The following is a 27980-nucleotide window of genomic DNA, read 5'->3' on the forward strand; positions in this document are numbered from 1 at the left end:
ATTAGTTTCAGTGTGTATCAGGTGTGGCGGGACAGGTAGGAATGCCAAGAAAATGTAGAAAATGGAACTTTCACATGGAGTATTGCAAAAGGTTTGTCATTTTTAGTGGTGAAAATCCATACCGCATAAGTGTAATGTAACACCAAGTGATCAACGCGTTTCGGTGCAGAGTGTCTTAATCAGGATCCATCTAGTATACATTAAGACATATAACAAACGTGTGTTAATCTGCACTAGAGTCATGGGTCCTAATTAAGGTACCCTGCGTTGAGACTCGTAGATTTTTACCACCAATAAAGAGAAACCGTTTGCAATACCCCATGTGAGTCGGAAGCAGTGTCTACCATTTTCTACAAAAAAAATATGCTGAATGCTATTACAATTTTTATAAACCTGAAACGTATCAGACGTTATTATCTGCTATGGTTTACTGTGTGTGCTACATTTCGTTTCGCATAGTAACAAAAAAGCACGACAATGATGGCTTCTCATGCATGCTATATATAGAGAGAGTAAAGCCCTGAGACATTCCACTTTGAGGTTTCCATTTGCAGAGTATGGTCATGTTAACAGGGCTTCCTTTCATGTTCTCTTGTCGTTCATTCTTTTGGTTTTGCCTGTGGCACATGGTCAACCACACTTAAATGTATTAAGAGAAATTTCCTTTATATCCAGATTTTTAAATTGTATCAACATCCCTCATCCTTTTTCCATTAGAATAACCACTAAGATATGCACGGATCACAAGTACTGTACACTGGAACATATACAAAACATTTCATTTTTTCGAGGGAAGCAATAGATGAATGTGCAGTACTTTCCAAGAAAAACAGTTTATAGTAGGCATCCAACTATACATGCCAAATGGACCTTTAGTGCAAAATGTTGTTTTTTTGTTGTTTACTTTGTAAAGTGTAATATATCATTAAGGTTTTGGTACCTGTCACAATGCCAGTGTTACTTTTTCCGATAGGATATAGTAAAATTGATTTAAGAACATAGAAACTTACTTACAAGTTACTCTGTGGGTCACTTTTTGTTAAACCAACAAACCCATTTACCTTCTATGGGTGATGCTTTTTTGAATCCACCCACTGAACTTTAGGCAAGCCACAATGTTTATACCTTCTGCACTTCACAGGAACAATAGACTAAACAGATCAACCATACAAATTAACATAAACTGTAAGTGATGCAGTCCTTGTGCACCAAAAGCTTTGGTGTATAAGGCTTTTACCTTTGTTAATAGACAGATACATTTTCTCTTTGTTTAAGATGACTTTAAATTGTAACTAAACTTTCAACAAAATGTTGTAAATCAATAGTGCAGATGGTAATACAGATTATTAAAAAAATATCTTCAAGTGCCCTACTTTTTCCCCTGCCTTTGTTGAAGGGGTTTTCCCATGAACTAAAGTTAGGCTCTATCCATGGGATAGGGCCTAACTTGCTGATCTGTGGGTGTCTCAGTGCTGAGAACTCCACAGATTGCAAAAACGAGGGTCCGTCAGACCCCTCATCGCTCTGTCAGATTAATGGACCAGACGGCTGCGCATGACCGTTCTGCTCCATTAATCTCTATGGAGCTGAAGGAGATCTTGGAGTGCTGTGCTCGGTGATCTGCGGGGGTCTCAGCACTGAGACCCAGTCTGATCAGCATGTTAGACCCGTGGATAGGGCCTAACTTTCCTTCGTGGGAAAACCCCTTTAAGCAGTATCTGTAAATCTGCTCTATCTCTCTGTACACCACTAACTGCTGGAGAGAACATGATATGGCTGATATGAGAACCTGATGTTCTTAATTACTTAACTCTTTAAAGACAGTCACTGGAGAATCGTATCACTTTAGAGAACGGAATTATCAAGACAACTATTCTCTAGGTATAGAATGAGTTACTCATTAGCCTCTTTATTTGTTTGAAGTGGATTAACCTTAGAATGCTTTCAGATAAACTGCTCACTCCAGGAGAAAGAGCAGAAACAAGATACATAAAGTTGAAACCTGAAGTTTACATACACTATATAAAAAGACAAATATACATATTTTTCTGATTATCTGACATAATATCAAAATAAACTTTTCCTTTTTTAGTAGATTACTTAAATTATATATATTTGCCAAATGCCAGAATAATGTGACAGGAGAATTTTATGGCATTTTTATAACTTTCTGCAACCCATATGATGATGTCACGTATTTGGAAACGTCTGCTACGTTTATTGGCAACATCTGAGTTAATTAGACACATGATTGGATGTATTTTAAGGCCCACCTGAAACACACTAATTCTTTGTGTAACATTCTGGGAATATCTAAAGAAATGATATCAGAAAGAAAATTCTAGACTTTCTCATGTCTTGTTCATCCTTGGGTGCAATTTTTGAAATGCCTGAAGTTGCCTCATCTGTTTAAAAATGATATGCAAGTACAAACAAGGTGGGAATGTCCAGCCATCATCCTGCTCAGAAATGAGATGGGCTCTATGCCTGAGGGGTCAGCATGCTTTGGTCCAACATTTGCATATCAATCCAAGAACAAAAGATATTGTAATGATGCTGGCTGAAGCTGGTAACAATGTGTCATTATCCACAATGAAATGAATCCTGTAACAACATAGGCTTATGGCTGAAAGGCCTCTCTGCCATAACTCCAAAAGAAACAAAAGATTAATATTTGCAAATGCACACAGGAACAAAGACCTTACCTTTTGGAGACATGTCCTTTGGTCTGAAGACACTAAAATTGAGCTGTTTGGTCATAATGACAATCATAAGGGTTGGAGAAATAAAGAGTAAAGATTTCAAGTTAGGCGCAAATGGGTCTTCCAAATGGAAAATGACCTGAACCTACTGCCAAACTGGTGACAAAGTGACTTAAGGATAACAAAGTTAATGTTTTGACAGGAAGTGGGGAGGGGAAGGGAGCTGCATGAGTGTGGAGGAGAGTAGACAGACACAGGCACACAGAGGGTGCAGCTGCCCCCACCCTGGGGAATCACCACACACTGCTGGCAGGGGACCAGGTAATGTAAATTAAACTTATATAAACACCTGAAATTCAGAATGCTGACAAAGGAAAATCGCCATAGCATAGGCCATTGGAACCTAACACCAGTTAAAAATTACATTCCTGGTGACAGGATTGCTTTAAACGACATCTATCACCAGATCAAGGATTGTGAAACAAACATTCAGACATACTGGTGTGTGTCCCCTCTGGCACGATCTGTTGTTCTTTTATCTTCCTAGTCAGATACAAAAAAGGCTTTTAAAATTATGCAAATGAGCTTGAGGGGCTGTAGGCTCCATATGAGTTAATGGAGCCCTGAGCCCCTCAGGCTCATTAGCATAATTTTAAAGCCCTTTTTTCTTAAAAACAAGGGTATGAGAGGCTAAAAGAACAGCAGATCCTGCCAGAGGGGACGCATACCAGTATATCTGAATGTTTGGTTTACTATCCTTGATCTGGTTGGGTCCTCTTTCCATATGTGCCAGGTCAGTCCAGTTTTGTGTCTTTTGTATTTATATGTGCTTGGTCCTCAGCGTATGTATGTGAACCCCTCTTTATATACACAGCACCTTGGGATTAATTGTGCTTTAAAATTGGGTAAGAAGATCCTTGATAAAGACCTGTCATCACTGGGAAACCTTTTCTGGCCATACATGGTTTCTAAAATGTTCACTATCTATGTGGCAACATCAAATATTCCTCTTTTCTCTATTTTAAGGAATACACTGGAATCCTGGATGACTTTACTACTAGGCAGATGGCAGCAACTGAACAATAGAAAAAAACAATATGAACTTATCCGGAATAAAACTATTTATCATGGAGCCACTTTCATGCCCGGAGATGTGGAAGAATAACCAAACATTCATATTTTATAGTTCTATTGAATGCCTGATTCTACAAGCATCGCTGTCAAACTGGAAAAACAATACATTTAGAAATGTTTTATACCTAGGTGGTCTGTGATTCCAAAACTGCAAATTTGATTTGCAATATGTTTTGTATCATAGAAATGCATCATCCAATACTGAGTATGGGAAGGGTTGTTTTATATCAAGAATAGCCTGGAAACTATAGTTATATTGACTCATCACCAGGTCCTGATGAAAATTGAAAGATATGTCAGTCATCAGAATCTATTTGCATCATTTTACACAATTGTGAGGCCAAACTGTCAATCAATAGGACAATTCACGTCTGAACCCTAATCCAGCTGCTTCTTTCATTTAGGGATTCAGCTTCCCGGAAAAAATGGATCTCTTCTCGATGAAAGAAGCAGAGTCCCTTCTCTTGCGGCACAGATGTAATGTCTCACTCTGCATGTGACCAGCTTATTACATTATATCTTGTATCAGTCCTTTCACAAGCCAAGAAATAATGGCGTATTTGGAATGAGATGTTCAAACAGAATGGTCAAGAAATGACATGTACATCGGGTGATTCTATGACTGCTTGAATACTTACAGCTGTAAAGCTAATACATTACATACTCATTGAGTGCAATGCATGTAGCTGGTATAAAAAACAACAGCAAATAATGTAACAGCTGCATATAGAAAACTAGACATAGTGGCAAATGGATTGAAGTGATCTTTAAAACACAATAAATATGGCATACCTGGGGCCAGGGAATCAAAGCCACTAGTGTCCATAGATTCAACATTATTATGTGTCCTGAAGTCCAGGAAAAGAGAAACTTCTTGAAGCTAACTCCAGAACCAATTCCTTGCCAGTATGGTTTGTTCTTTCAACCAGGGGGTTAAAGAGTAAAAACTGGAGACCCCTTACTTTGGCAATGGGAGGTCGCTTCTTTTAATGTTCCAAGGTTGGAAGAGACCACTCATAGGAACAAGTAGATGCCATGACCACCACAGACGTTCAAGTTGGGAGAAGTTCCAAACACCAGAAGTACTGTAGCAGTGTGGGAACCGGGTGTTAGAGCAGGGTAAGTATGATTTATTTCCCACCCCTGTTCAGTCACCCAAGGGGTTTACCAAGATCGTGGAGAAATCATTTAATTAAGACATATATTGAACAAAGCATTGGTGTCGTATTGGGAATCTAGGTCAAATTACTTTGATTTCTGACTCACTGGCTTGCATTATCAAGTAAGTGCCACTTGCAATTTTCTACGCATCATCATGTGACACAAAATAAGAATCAAAGAAACAGATGAGGGATGAAGAGGCAGATGCTGATGTGAAAAGTCATGCCTGGTCTCTTTTTCATTACCTGTAAACATAAAAGGAAGAAGACAGGTGTCGGCATTAAGGAGTAGATGAAGTCAGAAGTGCGTCTTGCAATCTAGATCAATGTAGAAGTAAGAAAGAGTAAGAACAGTCTGAGGAGGAAGATTCTCAGCAGCAGAAGACTGGAACAACTCACAATACTTGAACAATGTTTGAATGGCCACATAGCTTCAAGTAGGCCTAAACCGGAAACAAAATGGCTTGTACCACATACACTAGTTGTTTTGATGAGGCCATATCTGAGGGCAAACAGCAGAATTCAGTGATAAATTAGAATTGATGAAACAATAGCCATTAATAGTCAACTTGTAAAAATACAGTTATCCTACTCAATATCAGACCAAACTTTAAAATGGCACAACAAAAGAGGGATGTACCAAATATGCACTGAATATTCGTGGACCATGAGGTACTATAAAAACTATATGGGGTTGTTCGTGATTAGATAAAATTTATTTATGGCTGGAGTGGCTACAAAAACAATAAACTAAAACTTAAACTTCCTTATACTTGCATCCGGGGCTGCCCTTCAGCTGCGGTTCTGCCCATCTCTAATAAGTCTCTGTTAATCTATAAAGGCCAGCATTACTGCCCCAACCGCAGCTATGAACCTGCTAGTCACTACGCTAGGTTCATCATCGCATATCACCAGATATTGTTACAGGCAGTCCCCGGGTTACATACAAGATAGAGTCTGTTGGTTTGTTCTTAAGTTGAATTTGTATGTAAGTCGGAACTGTATACTTTATCATTGTAACCCCCAGACAAATTTTTTGGTCTCTGTGACAATTGGATTTTAAAAATGTTGGGTTGTCATAAGAACCAGGATTAACAATAAAGCTTCATTGCAGATACCTGTGATAACTGTTACAGCTGCTTATTGTAGCCTAAGGCTAAAGTACAGTAGATTACCAACATCCAGAGGTCCGTTTGTAACTAGGGGTCGTATGTAAGTCAGGTGTTCTTAAGTAGGGGACTGCCTGTATTAGTCTTTCTAACCATATGGGTGTTTCTGGGTTGTCTATTCCAGTCGAGGACTTCCCACCTGACAGTAGGCCGTCTATTTAGCTTATTGGATGCTATAACTAATGGTACTCATTGCTAGGGAACTTTTTGAGCTTGAGAGCAAATTACAAATGGAGCAGAATAAGTGCACTAGTACCTACTTAAGGATGAAAAGAATTAGAGGTGGTGGAGGTCCTCTTTAACAAACCAAGAATTCTACCTGTAAAAAAGTAAGTTTAATCTAACATTGGGATCAGGGAAAAGTAGGGGAAGGGACAGAGAGACTGTCCAAAACACAGTGTACCACCCCTCGACAAGTAATCACACCAGGTTAATTGCCCCGAAGAAATATATAGATATACACCCAATTTTACCCCTCTAGGACATAGAGGACATCTACAACTATTGCCCTGGACCACACATGGTATGAGTATGCCCCTAGGCCAGAGATCTGTGTATGCGCCAGGTGGAGGGGGGGGGGGTACTATTTTCTGTCACGTTCTTGCCTTGTCCTTTCTTCTCATGAGTAAATATGCAGAGTTTGTTTACAGGTAAAATGTGGTTTGCAGCTTTGAATGTCATTGTACAACCATTAAAGAATGTGTTTGATGGCCATGTCATTGTCTGCAAACGGAATTATACTCACCCTGTGTTTTCGTGCCGCGTTCCCTTTTCGTGTTTAACGTTCTGCAGCCAATTTCTCCCTGGGAAAACAAAAACCTGGAACAGTAAAGACAGATAGAATTAATGTGACAAAGATTAGTGAAAAGCATTCCTACCCCCTGAAGAGATGGCGGATGGCCTAGAATATGAGTGGAGATTAGGGAGGAAATATTCTGAGCAGGGGATCTCCATTTGAGGTTTAGGCCAGACCATTCCAGGGCGGGGATACCCACAATACCTAAGGAGGGAGGCCAGCAGGAGAGCAGCATTTGGAGGCCAAGCCAGCAGCATTTTAGTGGTTCACAATCTGTGATATATAAACCATTGGAGCTGAAACCAGACTGGCCATTCCCTGTGCAAAATGATATATCGCTGGCCTTCTAGTGAGGAAATGCTTAACCTTTTTCTTAGCTGGGCCAACAAGCTTTTCTGAGGTAAAATAAGTAGAAAAAGCAGACATTAACACTTTCCTTACTGAATTTTCAGCATTGGGTGGATTGAGATTATCGATCATGCAGTTATTTAATGTGGAGAAATTGATGTGACGTTGCCTGACGCTCATAACATGCTATGGATTAGGTCTCTAACCTAAATATTTTATCATACAATAAAAGTCTTAGGACTGTCAAGACATTTCCAGATTTTATTGAAATGTTTCTAAATTTAAGGAAAAGCTGAATGACAATGCTTATGGCCACTGTTGTGACACCCGCATGTGTAGTCAGACAGCTCTCCCAGATTCCTGAATGGCAAATCTACATTGCTATGCGATGATACTAAATCCACCCCTAAATCAGAAGTCTGTGACAAACCCTATGGGAGCTATAATGGCAGCCACTCCCTGCTGTCACGTTCACTAAATATGTGAGGGTAGAAAGAAAGAAACTATCTGAAGGAGCTCTAAGGAATTTTTGAAACCTTGACAGAAGGACCAGGGACTCATCCCAACACACGTTTCAGCATCTAGGAAGAAGACTCAAACTCTAAAATGCATGTTAGGATGGGTGCCAAGTGACATTGGCCACAGCCAAAAAATATGGGATCATGGTTACAATATATTATTGTGTGCATTATCTCTGTACTGTGAGATCACTGTATGTTTATCCATGTTCTATGACATCACTGTGTATATTACCCATTTACTGTGACATCATTATCCTATACATTTGATGGCGAACCTTTTAGAGCCCGAGTGCCCAAACTTCAACCAAAAGCCGCTTATTTATTGCAAAGTGCCAGCGCAGCAATTTAAGCAGTAATTTATTTCTCCTTGTGCTTTGACAACTTTCAATCCTTCAGCCTCCCAAGGACACCAACGCAGTTGAAAGGACAAGGGCAAATTTGCCTATCATTGTAGAAAAATTCTGTAGGAATATTCTTTGAATCCTGCCTGGTGAACTTCATGCTGGGGTGATGGCCTGGGTGCCCACAGAAAGGGCTCAGAGTGCCACCTCTGGCACCCGTGCCATAGGTTCGCCACCACTGTCCTATACCATGACATGACTGTGTGTCTCATCCATGTACATGTGACATCAATTTGTGCATTATCTCTGTGCTGTGACATAACTGTGTTTATTATTCCTGTTCCGTGACATCACTGCATGTATTATCCCTGTTCCATGACATCATTGTGTGTATTATCCCTTTACAGTGACATCACTGTGTGTATTATCCCTGTTCCGTGACATCATTGTGTGTATTATCCCTTTACAGTGACATCACTGTGTGTATTATCCCTGTACTGTGAAATCACTGTGTGTATTATCCCTGTATTGTGGCATCACTGTGTGTATTATCCCTGTTCTGTGACATCACTGTGTGTATTATTCCTGTACTGTGACATCACTGTGTGTACTATCCCTGTTCTGTGACATCACTGTGTATTTTCCCTGTACTGTGTATTATCCCTGTACTGTGGCATCACTGTGTGTATTATCCCTTTTCTGTGACATCACTGTGTGTATTATCCCTTTTCTGTGACATCGCTGTGTGTATTATCCCTGTACTGTAACATCACTGTGTGTACTATCGCTGTTCTGTGACATCACTGTGTGTATTATCCCTGTGCTGTGACATCACTGTGTTTTAGCCATGTTGTATGACATCACTGTGTGTATTATCTTTGCACTGAGACATCATTGTGTATATTATACCTGCACTGTGTCATCATTGTTTTTACGGTATTATCCCAGTACGTTGACATCACTGTGTGCATTATTTCTGTACTGTGACATCAATGTGTATTATCCATGTATTTTGACATCACAGTGTATGTTAACTGTGTACTGAGACATCACTGTGTGTATTATCCTTGCACTGTGTCATCAATGTATTTTCTATCCCTGTACATCAATGTGTGTATATTGACCCTGTACATTGACATCACTGTGTGTATATTATACTTGTATTGTGACATCACTGTGTATATTATTTATGTACTGTGCCATCATTGTATGTATTTTCCCTATACTGTGACTTCCCTGTTTGCATTACTCTTGTATTCCCCTTTATCTTACTTTGCTATGAGGCTCCATGATTTCTTTTATCATCAGACTAAAGATAATACATCTGGCATATAGGGTTAAACGGAAGTTGCATTGTGAGGTAAATGACCGTATTACAGATCTGCATAACCTATTATCGTCATCTAGCCCAGGTTTAGGGGTCCTCCACTAGCAGTAACTAAATTCCTAGACAGTTGCAGTAATTCAGTAACTTGTGTAGCATAAGCCTTTATTTGTTTCTTGGGACAGGCGGATACATGGTAATCAGGGATTAATTCAAGATCTGGAAAGCAGCTATACTTTTGTAATGCTTCACCTTCAGACAGGCATCAAAATAAAGCATTGGGAACAATGTATTCTTCGCCGAAAAGAACATAACGCATTCCAGGACATGGCTGCTGCTACCTTCACTTATAGGGAGCAATATCATTGTTTGTTATTCATTTTGACATAGAAAATATTGTTTATATCAAAACCAGTTTTAGTCTGATTTATGTTTCTGAGCCCTAATGTTTTTCATATGTGAATAAGTGCCCTGACATCCTCACATACTGGGCTATAAAACCAAAACATATTTCGGACTCTTTGCCTAAGTTTACACAAATTACATAATTCATTTTGCTATTGGGCCATGCATGTACACATGTGACTTATTTAGCCCTTTAACAGGGAGTCCCCGACTTAAGGGAACCTGCCATACAATAGTTAAAAATGCAAAAATGTTAAAGGAAATTTTTTCAATTTTATCATCTTTTGTGATTATAGATACAAAGAAAAAATACTTTTTTTTGGTAAGGTGAAGTATGGTATATTTTTTTTCCAGTTTTAACACCATCAAATTAACTCAAAACGACCATTATAAATTAATTTCCTAGTGAGTGACCGTCGTTTTGATACATAATATATAAAAAACAGTCCCCAGGTTAAATACAAAATATTCTCTTTTGGTTTGTACTTAAGTCGGAAAAGGTATTTTTAATAATTGTAAAAAAATTTGTCCCTGTAACAATTGGATTTTCAAAATTTTGTGCTGTCATGGGAACAAGGATATTTAATAAAACTAAAGTTAAGCATCCAAAGAGCTTCACCAGAGTTCACAGTAGGCAGAAAGGTCCGTCTGTAAGTCTGGTATCTATAAGCCGGGGACCTCCTGTTTAGGCAAACAGGGAATCTGTGGCAATGTTTTTTTTTGTGTAGAGAGATTTTTCTTTATTTTATTGGGAAATATTAATGTTTATTTTTACATTTCTATTAATATTTTGTGTGTGCGGTATCTTTACTTTGCATGTCCCCATGATGTCATAAAAGACTCCTGAGGGACATTTACACCTTTTTTTAATTCCATTTTTCACTTTCATGTTTTTACCTGTAACCGGGGCATCTATAAGATCCACAGTTGTAAGGAGGGAATGATTCCTGTGGGGCTGATGACTGATCTGAGCTGTACTGGGTCTAATCAGCAACTCTGATTAACCTCTATAAACTCAGTAGTCTACAGAACCAGTTGTAGCGCCAGCTACTGCATTCACTGCATAGCGCTACTGCTGCCTCCTCCCCAGGGTCTGACAGCCGGGCACCCTGTCCTGCTCCCACCATTAACGATAACCAGCCTCTTCCCTTATGCCGGATCTTTGTGCCTTGTGCTTAGAGAGAGCTTGTGCCATATGTCCTCAGCGTTTATTGTGATTTCCCGCTGTGACTTCGCTCCTGTCCTGCTACACCCCCTATTCCGATCCCATGCTGCCTGTCTTGACCTCCTGCATGTCCACGACTCCATCTCTGCCTCACAATTCTGCTCCCCGCCTTGGCCGCCACCACCGACAAAGTCTTGCCCCTGTGGCGACCTGGTGGTACCATGCCACAGCCAGTCCAACTCGCTTTGCGGTGGGCTGTGGTGAAAAGCGAGTGCGACTTAGACTCTACTTCCAGGTGTTGGCTTACATCATTGTCCACGGTGGTGTAGTAGGCCCACTACCCCTGGTGCCTGACAACAGTAGGGTCTTCTATTTTGACTACTGCGGAAGAGCTCCCTCACTTCCCATGTCCTTCTAGGCAGTTCCCCATTGTCTGGTTGGAGATACATTTTAGTGCATATGGCCAATACAAAGTTTGCACATATAGCAATCCTGTAATATCTATAGGGCTCCTGACATTGATCACAAGATTCTTTGTCATTTCTGTATGTTCTTTAAATAGACTGAGAGAACAATGCTATTTTCATAGTAAAATATTTTTCTTTCAGTGTAGGCTTTTTACTTTCTTGTTTAAGGGCCTTGAGCATATTTCTTCTCAGAGCGCTGAAGTTGCTTCCCAGGTATGCTACTTTTCAGCACAGGGATTGATCTGACTCACCCACATAACTACATAGATTCATAACATTGCATTTGTATTTATATAAGCTGCGCACCCTATGTATTCTCTGACAGATTTATGAATTACGGCTGGAGAAGCTGACAGAGCGGCCACATTCCTGCGCTCCATTTTCCAACATTACCATAAATAATAATAACAATCTGTAGCAGGGTTTACTTTTGCACTTAACCCCTAAAGTTTTTACCACCTCCCTCTCTAGTTATAAAGTAATCCTAATAATTAGAATAAAACTATATTACATATGGCAAGTAACATAATATTTCATACTATGGTTATCCTCAGGCCACTTTCAGATGGCCATAATATGACTTCATGTGGGAGTTGTATATTTTGTGAAAAGATTGGGATTAATTCCCATCACAACAAAGCAAAACTTTGGAATACGTACATATTTTGTGAATGGATCAACTCTAACAAAATGTGTATGACTGCCAAATGGTGTTAACAAGTAGAGCAAACACAACAATTATCTTTGAAGGGTTATAACTTAAAAAAAAAAAAATCAAATCCCCACGCCCTAGCACACATGTTTACCACATTCCTGAATATTAAATAGGTTTTTTTATCTGTTCCTACAGCCCCTACAGCCCCACCTGCAGTTTTTGTTTACATGCTGAGACTACAATTCCCTTTAAGACTTGCATGGAAGGCTGCGTGTAGTGAGCTCCTCCTCTCTTGGCACAGACAGAGAATAGTACTGTACTCCATCCTTGTCCCCAGATACCTCTGTTCCCATATCTGCAGATCTAGAAGACACTTTCACAAATATAGCCAAGGATAATGTCAGATGTATCCCTCCCTATCATTTCCTTTTTTGTGCACATCGAGCACACAGACTGTCACAGCCTTCACCAAAAATCATGTAATCAACTTCCTTACTTTTTTCCTACTGCAGTATGATGTGGTTCTTCACATGAGCAGGTGCTGGAGATGACTTGTGCCTGTGATGACTGCAGCCATGTGTGGGATGACCAATTCCTCAGTCCCCCTGCACCTATCCCCGAATCTTAATGTAATAGGAGATGTACCTGTGTGTTCAGAGCCAGGACTCTGGCTAGAGACATCAAATCACAGAACTTTAGGGTCTATGTAAGTCACATGACCACCTAGACAAGCCAGAGAAGACACTTTACGAAGTTGAAGAGGCTTTTATGTCATGCACATGCCCCAAATCCTCTCGAAAGTGGACTTATCATCAATAGAACTTACTGAATGACATAAAGTACTTTAATGCTTGCATAGACAGTAACCTTTTTAAAAATAAATTGCACTCCCAATTGTAATTTTAACAGTGGATATGTCTGATTCTGTGGCACCTAAAAATGATCCTGATGCTATTTTAAAGGGAAGATTCTCCTCTTTAAAATGATATCATATGGCAGTCATGAATGCGTTAATATGGTGTTTACTTCTTAGTTCTTAGTTGTGAATGAGATGTGTGATGTGTAATGAGATGTGAAATCATTAGTAATGCTGAGGAGAGCCTCTAGGTTTTCAGTCTAGTACTTTGATGTAATTTTTAGATGGCACTCGGTTTAGGAAGAAGAATCACTGCTCATGAATGGTGCCCATTTGTCCATAAGCCATCTATTTGCTCACCATCTATTTCGCTTATCACTGGATCGCTTATCACTGGAATTTAAATTTTTTTGTATTACATTTAGGTGCACATTTACTAAGGGCTTTGTCGGGCTGTGCACTTTCTTTTAGACTAAAACGGCTTGCACAGATATTTAAGAAGTGTCTGCGACTTGCAAATAGTGTTGTACGCCCTATGTTAAAGATGCACCACAAAAAAGATGGTTAACTTTGTTGGGTCAGTAAAGGGAGCGACAGGTTCATAATTTCTGGGGCACAACCTTAGTGATCTTACTTTTAGTGCATTTTCCGACCCCCACATAGGGGGTCATTTACTAAGGGCCCAAATTGCGTTTTTCCGTCGGGTTACCCGAATATTACCGATTTGCGCCGTTTTTCCCTGAATTGCCCTGGGGTTTTGCCGCACACGATTGGATGTGATGGAAATCGACGGATTCAGAAAAAACTCCTTTTTTTTTTTTAAAAGTGTCACTTGACACGCGCTTACCTGCACCAAGCAACGGATCGTGAAGTCCAGTGAACTCCGTCAGACTTCAGCGCAGCAGCAACACCTGGTGGACATCGGGCGAACTAGCTTTCAAATGAACTTGTGCAGAACTTTGGGGCTACTATATTTTGTTGCGTTGGGGTTGCTATAGGTTCATCATATGTCAAAACCATAGCGTTGTGTTCTTAGTGTAAGTTCACATGCTGAGTATTTGACACAAAAGATTGGCAAAGATTCTTTTCTACAATTCACATCAAAACTGTAGATGTTCTGAATTCCAGCACATGGAGGGGGCTTCCGCAAATCATTCACTTACTATGGAAAATTTCAGCACAGAGAAAATCTGTGAGAATAGATAGCATGCTACTTATAACTCCTATGAAAATCTGACCAATAACTTATATTAGACCCTTATAAATGGGGCTCATTCTTAAATGTGGTTCTATAGCACTTCCCACTGCACATTTTGCATAATTTATTATGATTGCTGTAAATTTGGTGGAGATAGGTGGGTTCTTGTGGTGTCTTGGCACCAGACTTGGTGACTTGGTGTTGAGTAACATTCAATAGCATCCTTGATTCCTCAATCTTTATGTCACATTCTATGAATGTTGTTACACTACTGTACTTTTTACCTTGAAAATGATAAATTTGACATAGTATGTACTTTAGTCTAGTTGTACTTTACACCTTACACCTAGAGTTTGGTTACACGAGAAAACTGCACCAAACTTCTGGTGCATTTGCATGATTTTTGGTGCAACTAAAAAATTGTAGAAAAATGCACAAAGTAACCTCAAATTGTCAGTCAATCTCTAAAATAGATGCACATGCACAAACAAAAAGTTTATAGATTCTGCGCAGTCTCCGTAATAAAATCCACACAATTTATGGAAACAGCAAAGTTGATGAGACTTAAAGGGAACCTGTCATCAGAAAGTGACCTAATAAACCACTACCAGTATGTTTCCAAGCAGCTGACACACCTTACTGATCATGTTTCTTTCATGAACCAGTGTGGTCGCATCATCCAGAAAATTAACTCTAAAGTGAGATGTAAATTGGTTGTATAAAGTCAGGCAGAGATTCTAACACTGAAGTCACTCTCTCTTCCTCAGAAAGCCGTCATCACTGTAATTGATGGTCCTACATCCAGAGCCATCACTAACCAGATCTCCTGAAGTCTGATGCATAATGTCAATCACAGAGGAGGAGGCTTTCAGTGCTTTCAGAGTTCCCCACCTTGATTTCAGTGTTAAATTCTCCCCCTCCTTGACTTTAAACAACCAATTTACATTTCACTTCAAAGTTGATTTTCTGGATAATGTCACCGCAGTGGGCCTTGAAAGAGACAAAAACTAGAATATGTTACGTTGTTTGACAATATACTGGTTGTGGTTTGTTAGGCTAGTTGCTGATGACTGGTTCCCTTTAAAGGGTTTCAGCAAATAATTTATATGGTTTGTGTAAGGAAAAATTATACAGTTTTCCAGTATACTTTCTGTATCATTTCCTCACGATTTTCTAGATCTCTGCTTGCTGTCCTGCTATAGAAAGCTTCTATGTTTACTTCCAGTGGATAGAAATCTGTCCCTGGTCATGTGATGTCACACAGGTGCACGGCTCGTTAGTATTACATGGCTCTGATTACTCTGATTACTCTCTGTGATAATAACAGCTTGTGCAGCTGTGTGACATCACATGCCCATGGACAAATTTTTATGCACTAGAAGTAAACATAGAAGCTTCTTAACCCCTTCCCGCTCAGGGGCTCAGCTCTGGATCGGAGCCGAACTGGCATTGGGATACACGGGGTGCTGTAACAGTCGACACCCCAGTGTAACACCAGCGGTCAGAGTGGCATTTAACATGCCTCCCGGAGGTCTACGCCCCCCCACGCCACCTTTGGGGGCGCTGATCGTTACTATAGCAGCACCGGGGTCAGTTCAGGACCCCAGAGCTGCCTGCAGGTACTGCCTGAAAATGGCGTCTCTGACGTCATCTTAAAGGCATAGTGTGAGCCTATGCATGTGCATACACTGCTAATAACCTGCAATCATCTGATGCACTGCTTGTGGCTGGCCTTCCTGAGGGGAATATCTATGAGGAGGCATGAATAAATTATCTTCTGACGGAGCCAGGAGGCACTTGGCTAACGGAGCTGTGAGAGTTATAAAGTGGATATTTGGGGTAGCAGACGTCCCAGAAAGTTCCAGGAGGATTTCCAATTAACACCTGAGGTAACGAGCATGCATTTGGTGACAGTGTACCACCCCTAAATGTGCTGGCAGATGTCCTTTAAGTTGGACAGTAAGCAGAGAACTGGAAAACTGGAAAGAATTGATACAAAAAGTATATTTGAAAATTGCATAATTTTCTCTTTCACAAAACATTTCAAATCCACAATGATAAACCAAGGACACTTACTCATAGGTCCAGGCACTGTGACTGGTGATCTTCTTATATTTGTTATCCATGGCCTCCTCCTTACTTCTATAACTAACTTTTGATTCTAATGAGCCAAAAAGGCTCCAGGGAGAAGGCTGTTACCAGTGCCCCTCAGTGTTATATCTTCACAGGCTGTTACACTGTGCAGAAGCACTTCCCTCCTCCTACCATGTGACATTACAGGCGGAAGAGGGAAGGTAAAATGCCAAGTTGATTTTAGAAGGAAGGAGGCCATGGATAACACATATAAGGAGATAACCACAGTCACTGTGCCTGGATCTATGAGTAAGTGTCCCTGGTTTATCATGATTGGTTTTGTCGGTAGATTTTCTTTAAGTATGGTATTGAAAATGCTTTCTGAGTTGTATGTGTCAGAAGAATAAAAAGTAGTATCAGATATTCCAACTTCCCAAAAAAACCTTTCCCAAAGCTGCTCAGGTCAGTGAGGAGTGAAGTTACGCAATGTGTACACAAGTCTTTCAGTAGACCCAGTAATACTCTGCTGAGTGATACATTACAGATCCCTCTGCCCCCAAATGAGAGATATCTACGTGCGAAGGAGAGACACTCGATAAGCTAAAATATGTTCTAGAGAGAAAGCAGCTCCCATGGATAATCTCAAAAACACATAAGTAAGGATGAAAGGGGCACATGGAGTGTTTACCCTCTACCTCTCCCATCCCCCACTCTGTAATAATGCAGGTGTATGGAGGAAAACCCGCACACTTCATAACAACCAGAGCGAAAGAGAAAATGTTCAGTGCAGCTGTAATAGTATACTAAACTGACGGTGGGTCATATATCAGTGGGAAAGTGCTAAGTGTTCAGAAGAGGGGCCGATAAAGTATTAAATTGTGTTCACACCGACTATAATGTACGTTCTGTGTATGGCCGGTTGTATACGTAGACTTTACTTAGAGAAGGGAACAATTAATGAGGAAATATGGACACGTTACTATCTGATATAAGAGCAAAGATATGTGCTTTTCATTTGATGTTAATGTGAACATGCACAGTGATTTCTGTGCAGGACTCCCAGTAGAGATAGTAAGAGTCCTGATTTACCAGCCCATACACCGTGATTGACAGCTCCATATGAAGCTATGAATATTGAATATCATGTATGATCATATCATGTAAATACATAATCATACATGTAAATACTTTTGAATGTTCTGCCCTCTAGAATTAGTTTTGTGGTTTCTTGGCTATTACTCATCTTCCCGTCATCATTATATAATTATATCCTCTGTAAAATGTTATATTCTTCAGTCCTTTGGCACAGGAGCGTTACAATTCCTGAAATTCTTATATTTTCTAATTAAATTAGCTCATATTAATTATAAATGAAATATTGTTGGAATACATTTGCCGTAGGCCAGTTTCAGACAAGTGTTTTCAGTCCTTCAAATCTGGAACATATGTCAGCAGAATTTCCCAGGCTATGTAGTCCTTCCCTATGGGACTACTGTCCTGTACAGTAATCATCATGGAACAGTAGTCCCGCAAGGAGGTAACCATTGACAGTAACCTAAATAACTATGATGTTCTCAGTCCAGCACAGTGTTCATCTTCCACAGACTAAACATGGCCACCAGGAACCAGCCTTATAGGGATTATCAAGCTGACATTTTCATAGAATAGGTCCTTAGTGTCAGATTGATGGAGGGTCAATAACTAGCACCCCCAAAGATCAGCTACTTTCAGTAACTGAGTAATATAGAATACAGCTGAAAGTAGAAAGCTCCCTTCTCTGTATATAGTGGTCCATTCAAGTAACTGCAGATTAGGTTCTATATGAATGGCAAGAAAGCTTCAATTCAACTGTTCAGCCACACTACAGAGAATGGCGCTGTCTGCTTATCTGTGGGGGTGCCTGCTTTTGAACCCCCATCAATCTGATATGGGTTACCATTAATATTTTTAGACTGGAATCCCTCTTCACTGTTTAGGGCTCCCTGTGATCTGACAGTGTTGGCTAGTACAACATGTAATATTCCATCCAGTTCTTAAAATGCGCATGTGCAGGAGTGGATTAAGACTGCCATAGGTCCTGGGATGTATGAATATTATAGCCCCTTCAAGTCTAGAATCACTTCCAACATATGGTACTGGAATCAGCTTCTTGGAGAACGGAGGATGCGTCCCTTCTACCTGCTTTGAATTTGCGTTTTAGGAGGACCATTGGAGGACCTGCAAAGGTCCTGTATGGCTCCTGTGTACATGTCTATTGAGAACAGATTTGCAAGGATTTCATGGGTAAAGGTCCTTCTCAGTATAAACTTTGATGGGTGGTTTGGGTGGCGATTGGCCCCCTAGAAGGCTTGGGCCCCGTGCTACCACCTATACTATAATACACTACTGTTTCCAAATGTCACATATATTTTCACTCTATTATAATTGGATTTGCTAGTTTATTTAGGAAATTGTTCTCTATTTATTAAAAGAAATATAAATTTCAAGTAAAGTATTCCCATAAAAAAACTATATTTTTAATTATTAAAAATTACCAGAGTAATGGGTATTCACAGAGCAATACATCTTAATAATCTGCAGTGTGCTACAATGCAATGCATCACTAGGGAAAACTACCCTATTAATAAGTTATTGCTCTTCTAGGATTCCATTTGGGTATTGAAAAAAAAAATTGGCTTCCTTCTCCTCTCTGCAATGAAGAAATCTAAATATATCATTGTTCTGGAATTTCTGAAATTCTTTACCAGATGGCCACAGGTGATTCGTATTTTGAACTTGAGCTCCACCTAGTGGACACTTTTGACTAGACAACACGTTGACGAAGAGATCATACAGTACAGATCAAAACACTGGCCCACATATTTTAATAGTGAAGCAAACTGCATAGTGCGATGTATGCGCTTTGCCGGGCTGTGGGAGAGATGCAATACACTGCAGCCGCTCCTCGTAGCCTTCTATTGCCTATGCCACTACTTGTGCTTTCCCGAAGTATACGCTTAGGGTATACAAAAAATGTGATGTGAACCCAGCCTTTGACACAACATCAGGAATCATGAGTCCTTCAAAGCCTAGTGTAGCTGAAAAGCTAAAATAATTGGCCAAAACTGACCTACTGGATTACTCAAAGTCGCCTATGGCCTGGGCCTGGACTAAAGCGGACAACCAAGAGTTCTGCTGCCTCAGCCATGTTCTCAGCTACAGAAGACTATCCGGAGGAACTTACTCTGAAACAAGTGACTGACCAAGTCCTCTCTGCAGCTGATGCATCTCTGACTGAACTGTGGGGATTTGTAATCTAAGCCAAATAATATGGCTCTGACCCAATGACACAATTATTAACCAGAGCAGAATTGTTTTTAGTTGGGAATGTGGGTAGGCCACAGCATTTTTATTTAACGATAAAGATACGTTTTTATAACTGAAAGTTTTTAAATGTTAAAGTGCAATAAAATTCTTTTTAACATAAGTGTCATGCACGTCTGACTTGTTTTGTAGAGAAATATTCTCCCGAAATGGCGGCTGCCGCAGGACGCCTTCACCTCACCTTAGGGCAAGTATCGGCCCCCCACGTATCCTTAAAATGTTATAACCAGAGTGCGGCCCACCTCACCTAGACGAGCCCACCTATTGGTGGCCGGCCAGGAGGGAGGGGGGCCAATCTCCAGCGAGCATTTTTCAAATCTGGAGTCCAAAATCCCCCACAGTCCCCGACCTCTTCTCTATTAGATTTGGGGCCAAAGAGAAAGTTAGGTGAAACCCATGTAGATGTGAGTCTGCTGAGGCAGGGCCTGCATGAGGATGTACAACATACTGAGGAAATTGAAGATTGCACAGCACCCATTCTCAATGTGATCTCAGATCACATGCCTTTCACTGGAAACGCAAATGCGATTGGGCCCAGCCCCTCCCCCGGCTAGCAATGTGTTTCTAAGCATGACGTGTGACCGTAACCTAACTTGCTAAAATGATTACTGATTATTTTTAGTACGTGTTATTGTGCTAGTGCTAGCACACACCTGGAGGTGGTCACACTTGCTAATGATCAATTAATCAAAAGTCATCAGCAACTATTCCTATTCGATAAGTAAGGATGACAACGTGTAATTTATAAATTATGCCTAGTGGGATATATATACGTAATATGTTTGTATATATATATATATTTTTTTTTTATATATATATATATATATATATATATATATATATATATATATATATATCCACACATATTGAATTTATGTACCGTATATCCAATTTGAATTTAAACACATTTGAATTGGTATAACACATGATTATCCCATTGTAACCTTAAATTGCATTGAATGTTATGCGCTCTTCCAACTGCACCCTTTTAGATGTATTTGAAGTCTTACATCTGTAACAGGCCTCCCGACCACAACAGGTGCTCTGTGCCAAGGAGATGAGACTTTCTTATCTGATGACTTGGGTTGCATCCTCCAGGTGTGCTCAGCCGCTCAGCATATGGTGATAAGGTATGTATGTGAAAGGCAGTGTGTGGTAAGAGTGTGGTGAATGTGCAGCCCCACTATCTACACAGTTTTCACTGTGATGTCTGTGCATGTGATCATTTCATTGCTGAAATCTCTCTAGAGTTCACCTTTCTACATCATATTTCTTTTTTTTTTGCCAGTTTTATTAATTCCTTTGAGACATTTTTCAATATTAACTGTATATTAAAAAGGACCTGTGGTTTATGGTCCCAAATTGACCTGTATGAAGGGTGTAAGTGGGTAAAAATGAGCTTTTAAATGGTGTAAGTGAGACCAAGATAATACCCCGGCTTCATTGCAAAGGTGCTGTATGCACAGGGTGTAAAACGTTGGCTTCACGCAGGTATCGAGGGACCAAGTTAAGTAAAAATTCTTATAGGAAGTGACTTGGGACACTAAACCACTGGTCCATAGGGGCTTAAGAAAATTTCATGTTATACGTACACAAAACCTATTTTTATACATCACATACTTGTACCCATCATATTAGTTGAAGGGTTTGGTCAAGGAAACTATTAATGGCCTATTCTCAAGAAAATCCATGAATAGTTAATCATAGGGGGAGGTGACACTTTGTCCCCGCACCGATATCAGCCAATGAAGATCCTGGAGCCAGTAGCAGTTCTCTCAGTTTCCCTTTTGCCGCCGGAAGCCACAACCATGGCAATAATTGTAAGTGAATCAGATACGTGAATGTAGTTGTTTAAACTTTGTTTAGCTCTGTATCCCTGTGTTACCTGGTGCTGCACAGAGAAAAAGAAAATACAATCAAAGGGCATTGCCACAGGTAGTATCCTCTGGATAAAAGGTGAGAATCCCCCGAGTTGCTCACCTTGTAGTCCATTGAATTCTTGCTTAGCCCCAATGATGAAGGACTGTGAAGCCTGGATCCCTTGGGTAACAAAAACTCCAAAAGGGTTCAAATAGGCAGTGGATGGGGCTGTCACAACAAAAGTTCTTTATCTGCCTGTATCACCAGGTCTGTAGCTCAAAGAACTGCAATCCTAAAAGATGAGATTCTTAATCTTTAAAATGACACCAAAAGCAGGTTTCTAGGTTTAATAGATCCAAAGATAGGGGCATCTGAAGTGACACTCCACCGGCAGCTTCAAACTTGACTCCATGCAAATATGACTCTTCTATGCTCATTTTCACATAACTTGGAAGGTAAAAGAGCAAGATTTCACAGAGGGAGAGGGAATTCTGGAAAATATATATATGATACCCTACCTGAGGGGGAGAGCTCGTTTACTGGAGTAAAATATGGTGACAGAGTCCCTTTAATTACTTGTTCACCCTATCCTGGTTGTTCCACTTTTAAAATAATGGGGCACATTTACTTACCTATCCGAGGAGTTCACCCAAAGAGCATTGTTCCGACGATAATGCACTGTGCCGCGATTCACTAAAATCGTGGGCCCAATTTCCTGCATATGTCGCTTCCCCGCTCAGGTACGCCAGAGTTCACCTTCTTCTTCCTGGTGTATGTAAGTGCATTGTCTTGCGACACAATTTGAATCTTAAATCCAGCGCTAAGTCCGAATCAGTTGGATCGTCCGGTGTCGTGCCCCACGATTTCTGTTGCATGAAAGCCAGCGCAGCTGCGCCACAATTCGATCGAGTGCGACACAATCCCCCGTTAAATACCTGTCATAGCGGCACAAATCCCAAAAACCATGAACAGTCCGACAAGCTCCAATATGTCTGGTCTGAGGGACCAGCAAGCAGCACCTGGGCATTGTCTTGCAACCCGCTCAAACTCTGGGCCAAAAGGTTTCCCCCTGTCTATAGTCTGGGCATCATTGCATCATGTGACTGAATTCATTCTGTTGCACCGAAGACTTCCAGTCCCCTCAGTCATAGTAATTCTAAGTAATTCCAGTACACAACCCTAGAATTTATTAGCGTAGATGACTGACAAGTGTTTTGTTACAGAAAAATCTGTCAGTCAAAAGTATTCGGAAAAAAGGGGTGAAGCTGGCAGATCATGAGTACCCAGGGTTACAGTGAGCAGACTACTAGTGATATCATTGGGGGAGATTTATCAGAATCGTCTAAGAGCAGAACTGTTCTAGTTTCCCAAGGCAACCAATCTTATCTTAGATTTAATTTAATAAACAGCTGAGGGAAAATGAAAGCTGAGCTCTGATTGGTTCCTAAGGGCAACAAGAACAGTTCTGCTCTCAGACACTTCTGATAAATCTCCCCCATTGTACTGCATCTTGTAAACAATCCCTTTACTTTATGTATATGGAAAACAGACTCTTCTACCGATTGTTACATGTCAGGATGGAATGCTATGAGACCTGAAAACTAATGAGTGTAACATTATCTGCTAGATAGATAAATAGCTAGATACAGAAGAAAGATAGACAGATGTAGTTAAAATGCTACAGTGTGACTTAGCCATTCACCACCACAGCACCATGAGGCAAGACCACCACCACAAGAAATTATAAAGAAAATTTGTTTTCTTTCCCAATTGAAGTTGATGAACAACTTAAGGAACCAGTGGTACTGACCGGCCTAAGTAAAGTCAAAGTTTTGGTTTAATGAAGAAGCACCACTACACATGTTCTAACCTAACTAACCAGCATAATTGCTAACTAGCATAGCTACTGATGTATCGGGATAGACATGTAAAATGTTTATTATATACAATTGCATGTATACTTCCTTTTTTTATTTCCAATAAAATATTTCTTTAAAAAAAAAAAATGTATAATACACATCAAGACCAATTCCGGACTTTTTGCTGCACAAGGCAAATTCTCTGTAAATTTGCTCTTGGAATTTGTAGAGCAGATATGACTAATAACCTTCCCTCTCTGTGTATAAGGATGGAGGTAATCATTCAGCTCATGCTGTGCAAAAATGTGCACTTGGGAAACAGGGCAGGGAACTGAGGCAAACATGAGTATCACAGCCTGCACTCATATATCATCTGGAAGATCCAAGCAACGAATTTAGTGGTACACCAAGAACCTTACACAATTCACCTACAGCGTCACATACTGACAGGTCACAGGATATTTGTCTTCATGTCTAATGAAAAACACCATCTCAGCTTATTGACAATGGTAAATCTAGACCCAATACCAATAAATAAGATGATAGATACAGGATATGGAGACAAAGGTTATTTATGCAAAAACTTCAAGTTTAATAAGTAATGTCATACAGAACAGTCTTTAGAAATGACGCCAGGTTAGATCCACGGCGATCAATCACTTGGTAAATAGTGTTTTATGGAGATAGATGTAAAGTTTACAGCAGGAACAGATGAGACAGAATAGTAACTGGAGGATTAGAGCACTACGAAAAGTTCTCAAACATGAAGTTATGAAAACAGATCTTACTAAAAATATTTTTACATCTAGGCCATGACAAGGAGGCATCCTCTATGCCTCACTATCATCAGACAGGGATTCTTTATTAGGACTATGACACCATGGAACTTGCCACAGGATGTTATGAAGACATTGGATAAATTTAATAAGGGCCTGGATGCCTTTCTTAAAAACAGACATATCAGGGGGCATTTATCAATTTGGGCACAGGAATTGTGCTATATTTTTCTACGGGATTTAATGGCGCAAGGGATTAATGAATTGGTGCACAGACAAAAAGGAAAAGAACCCTTTAGACCAACTTGTAGCTGCTCTAATTTTGTGCCACAAAACAAGTTGGAAAAATAGAAGCACCGCAAAATCGCAGATTCACTAGTACCCAAAAACAGAATAAGTCAAATAAATAGCTATAGAAAATTAAAGTGTATGTTCACAAATGCCAGAAATATCAGAGACAATATGGGTGAGCTTGAGGCTCTGGCATCACATGTTTGAGGTGTTAATATTCAAGGTTCCAAAAAACAGTAGGGGGGGTGTATGTCTGTATGTCAGGAGAGTCTCAAAAGTGATTGTGAATCAGACAGTGGTCAATGAAGAGTGTGAGGATGGGTGTGGGTTGAAATTCAAAGTGAGGGGAGCTTTGAGAAAACTACTTTTGGTGTAATTTATAGACCCCCCCCCGCAATATCTCTGAGGAAATAGAGGGTCACCTATATAGACAGATGGAGCGGGCTGCACAGGAGGGGACCGTAGTGATAATGGGAGACTTTAACTTTCCAAATATAAATTGGGGTCATCGCTCTTCTTCATGTGTGAAGGAAAGACATTTTATCAACTTTCTGAAGGATAATTTTATGGTGCAGCTTGTAGAAGATCCCACAAGAGGTGATGCATTGTTGGACCTTGTGATTTCTAACAATGAGGAGATTGTCCAAAATGTCAGTGTCCAGGAAACTCTTGGGAACAGCGATCATAACATAATTATTTTCCTGTAAAAAGCAAAAACAGGTGGGAAAATCAAAAACTTTGAATTTTAAGAGGGATAATTTCCAGAAATTCAGAGCTGCATTACACGATATACACTGGGATCAGATACTGTCACATGATGATATTAATGTTAAATGGGAGTAATTGAAATCTATCCTTGGTCATTACACTTATAAATTTATTCCAATAGGTAACAAGTATAGACGGGGTAGATTACAGGCGTTACAAGTGAGACGACCCATCAGCCAAAATACAAAATGAAAGACAAAGATACTAAAGATACTAAATAAGGTGTTTAGCTCTGTTTATACAATAGAAGAAAGAACTTCTGATGTGGGTGATGCCAGTGCAGGTCATGCACCCTGTAATATACTAGACTGGCTGAATGTAGACATGATCCAATCTAAGCTCAATAAAAATCTATGTGTACAAGGCTCCCGGACCAGATGGGTTACATCCCAGAGTTCTTAAAGAACTCAGTTCTGTTACCGCTGTGCCACTGTATAAAATCTTCAGAGATTCCCTAATGACTGGTATGATGCCAAGTGATTGGCTCAAGGCGAATGTGGTGCCATTATTTAAAAAAGGCTCTAGAACCTTGCCAGGCAATAACAGGCCTGTAAGCTTAACTGCAATTGTGGGGAAAATATTGGAAGGGTTAGTAAAAGACTATATAGTTGAGTATGTGACATCAAAAAGTATAATAAGTGACTATGAATAGAAGTTGTCAGACTAACCTGATCTGCATCTATGAAGAGGTGAACAGATGCCTGGATGGAGGAGCTTCAGTGGATATTGTGTTCTTGGACTTTGCAAAGGCATTTGACACTGTCCCTCATAGACGCCTGATGGGTAAAATAAGGTCTATTGGTTTGGAAGGATCGTATCCAGAGAGTTGTGGTCAATGATTCCTACTTGGAATGGACCCCGTTATGAGTGGTGTACCCCAGGGTTCTGTGCTTTTCTCACTACTATTTAATATATTTATTAATGATACAGTGGTAGGAATTAATAGCACTGTGTCTATTTTTGCAGATGACACCGAGCTGTGTAGTCTATGGAGGATGTTCATAGGCTGCAGGGTGACTTGGACAAACTGAGTGTTTGGTCATCCCCTTGTCAAATGAGGTTGAATGCGGATAAATGTAAGGTTATGCACCTGGGGGCAAATAATCCACAGGCAACATATGTCCATGGGGGAGTAAATCTGGGAGAGTCCCTTGTTGAGACGGACCTGGGGGTACTAGTAGATAACATATTAAATAACAGCATGTAATGTCTAAGGCCTGCAAGATCTTGTCATGTATCAAAAGTGGTCTGGACTTTTGGGATAGGGATCTAATATTAACACTGTACAAAGCACTAGTTTCTCCTCACCTGGAATATGCTGTCCAGTTCTGGACACTGGTCCATAAAAAGATGCCCTGGAGCTGGAGACGGTACAACAAAGAGCCACAAAAATGGTATGGAGGGTCTCGGTTATGAGGAAAGATTAAAACAACTAGATTTATTTAGTCTGGAAAAGAGACGACTACGAGGGGACATGATTAATTTATATAAATTTATGAATGGTCCATACAAAAAATATGGTGGAAAGTTGTTCCATATTAAATCAAATCAAAATAGGAGGGGGCACTTTCTCCGGCTGAAGAAAACAAGGTTCAATCACCAGAGGTGACATGGATTTTTTACTATAAGAATTATCAATCTGTGGAATAGCCTGCCTCAGGCGCTGGTCACAGCAGTGACAGCAGAGAGCTTCAAGAAGGGTCTAGATGCCTTTTTACACCTAAATAACATAGACAGTTATGTTAAAAAGAATAGTTTCCACTAAATCCCTTCGTCATCCAATCCCTTCCCTTTTTTTGTTGAACTTGATGTACAAGTGTCTTTTTTTAACTGTATAAACTATGTTACTTTGATAAGTCATGAGTGTTGGAAAACCAACAAAATTGTGGCACCGTCACTTTATAAATAAGGGGCCAAAGGCGTAGGAAGGGAAAAAATCTGCCAGTTTTCCGTTTGAAAGGAGATAATAAATGTCCCCCATCAAGTTATGAGAGCTTCTTTTAGTGTTCCACCAGAAATAAGTTAACATTTCAGATGTTCAATATTGCAATTTTTGCACAAATCACAATAAAATGGTGCAATTTTGGCACAAATAAACTCCAGTCCCAAGCAGGTGTAGCAAAAGTTTAGAAGTGGGTTGCAGAAGAATATCCAACTTTTGTGCAGCCTTTTTTTTTTTTTTTTAAAAAGGCACAAAAAACGATATACACACGTGGCTGATACATCACCCTCTAAGATAAATGCAAGAAACAGCAAAACACAAAAAAAGCAAAAAAGACAGACACAAATATCCTGTCTAAAGATAGACCCCCCCCCAATGATGACCCCCAATGAGTTTTCTGCTGACAATTTTAGACAAATTAAAAAACTCATTTTTAACAACATTGCAAAAAGATTCATCTTTACAAGTCATTTATTTACATTTTGGGGAAAAGGTTCTCTTGAATATTACCGTATATACTCGTGTATAAGCCGAGTTTTTCAGCACAAAAAATGTGCTGAAAAACCTAATCTCGGCTTATACACGAGTTAATAAAAAAAAATACACGAGTTAATAAAAAAAAAAAAAATTAATACTCACCATCCGGCTCCCGGTCCTCGGCGGCGGCTCCTAGTCCTCGGCGGCAGCTCCCGATCCTCTGCGGCGGCTTCTCTCTTCATGTGCCGGCAGTCGCGTCTATGCGACTTGCCAGCGGGCGCACAATATGATGTAGCGGTGTCGCCGCTGATGACGTCATCAGCGGCGACA

General features: G+C 40.1%; 1 long non-coding RNA gene across 1 annotated transcript; it reads right to left on the reverse strand.

Annotated features, from left to right (window-relative positions):
• Window positions 1–3851: 3851 nt before the first annotated feature.
• Window positions 3852–27904, reverse strand: LOC140116504 (uncharacterized). Its single transcript, XR_011852780.1, has 3 exons — window positions 27813–27904; window positions 6911–6968; window positions 3852–5242 (listed from the first exon to the last, which is right to left on the reverse strand). It is a non-coding gene; the product is annotated as an uncharacterized lncRNA (long non-coding RNA).
• Window positions 27905–27980: the final 76 nt, after the last annotated feature.

Source organism: Engystomops pustulosus, chromosome 2 (assembly GCF_040894005.1).
Source record: "Engystomops pustulosus chromosome 2, aEngPut4.maternal, whole genome shotgun sequence".
NCBI classification, from domain to species: Eukaryota; Metazoa; Chordata; class Amphibia; order Anura; family Leptodactylidae; genus Engystomops; species Engystomops pustulosus.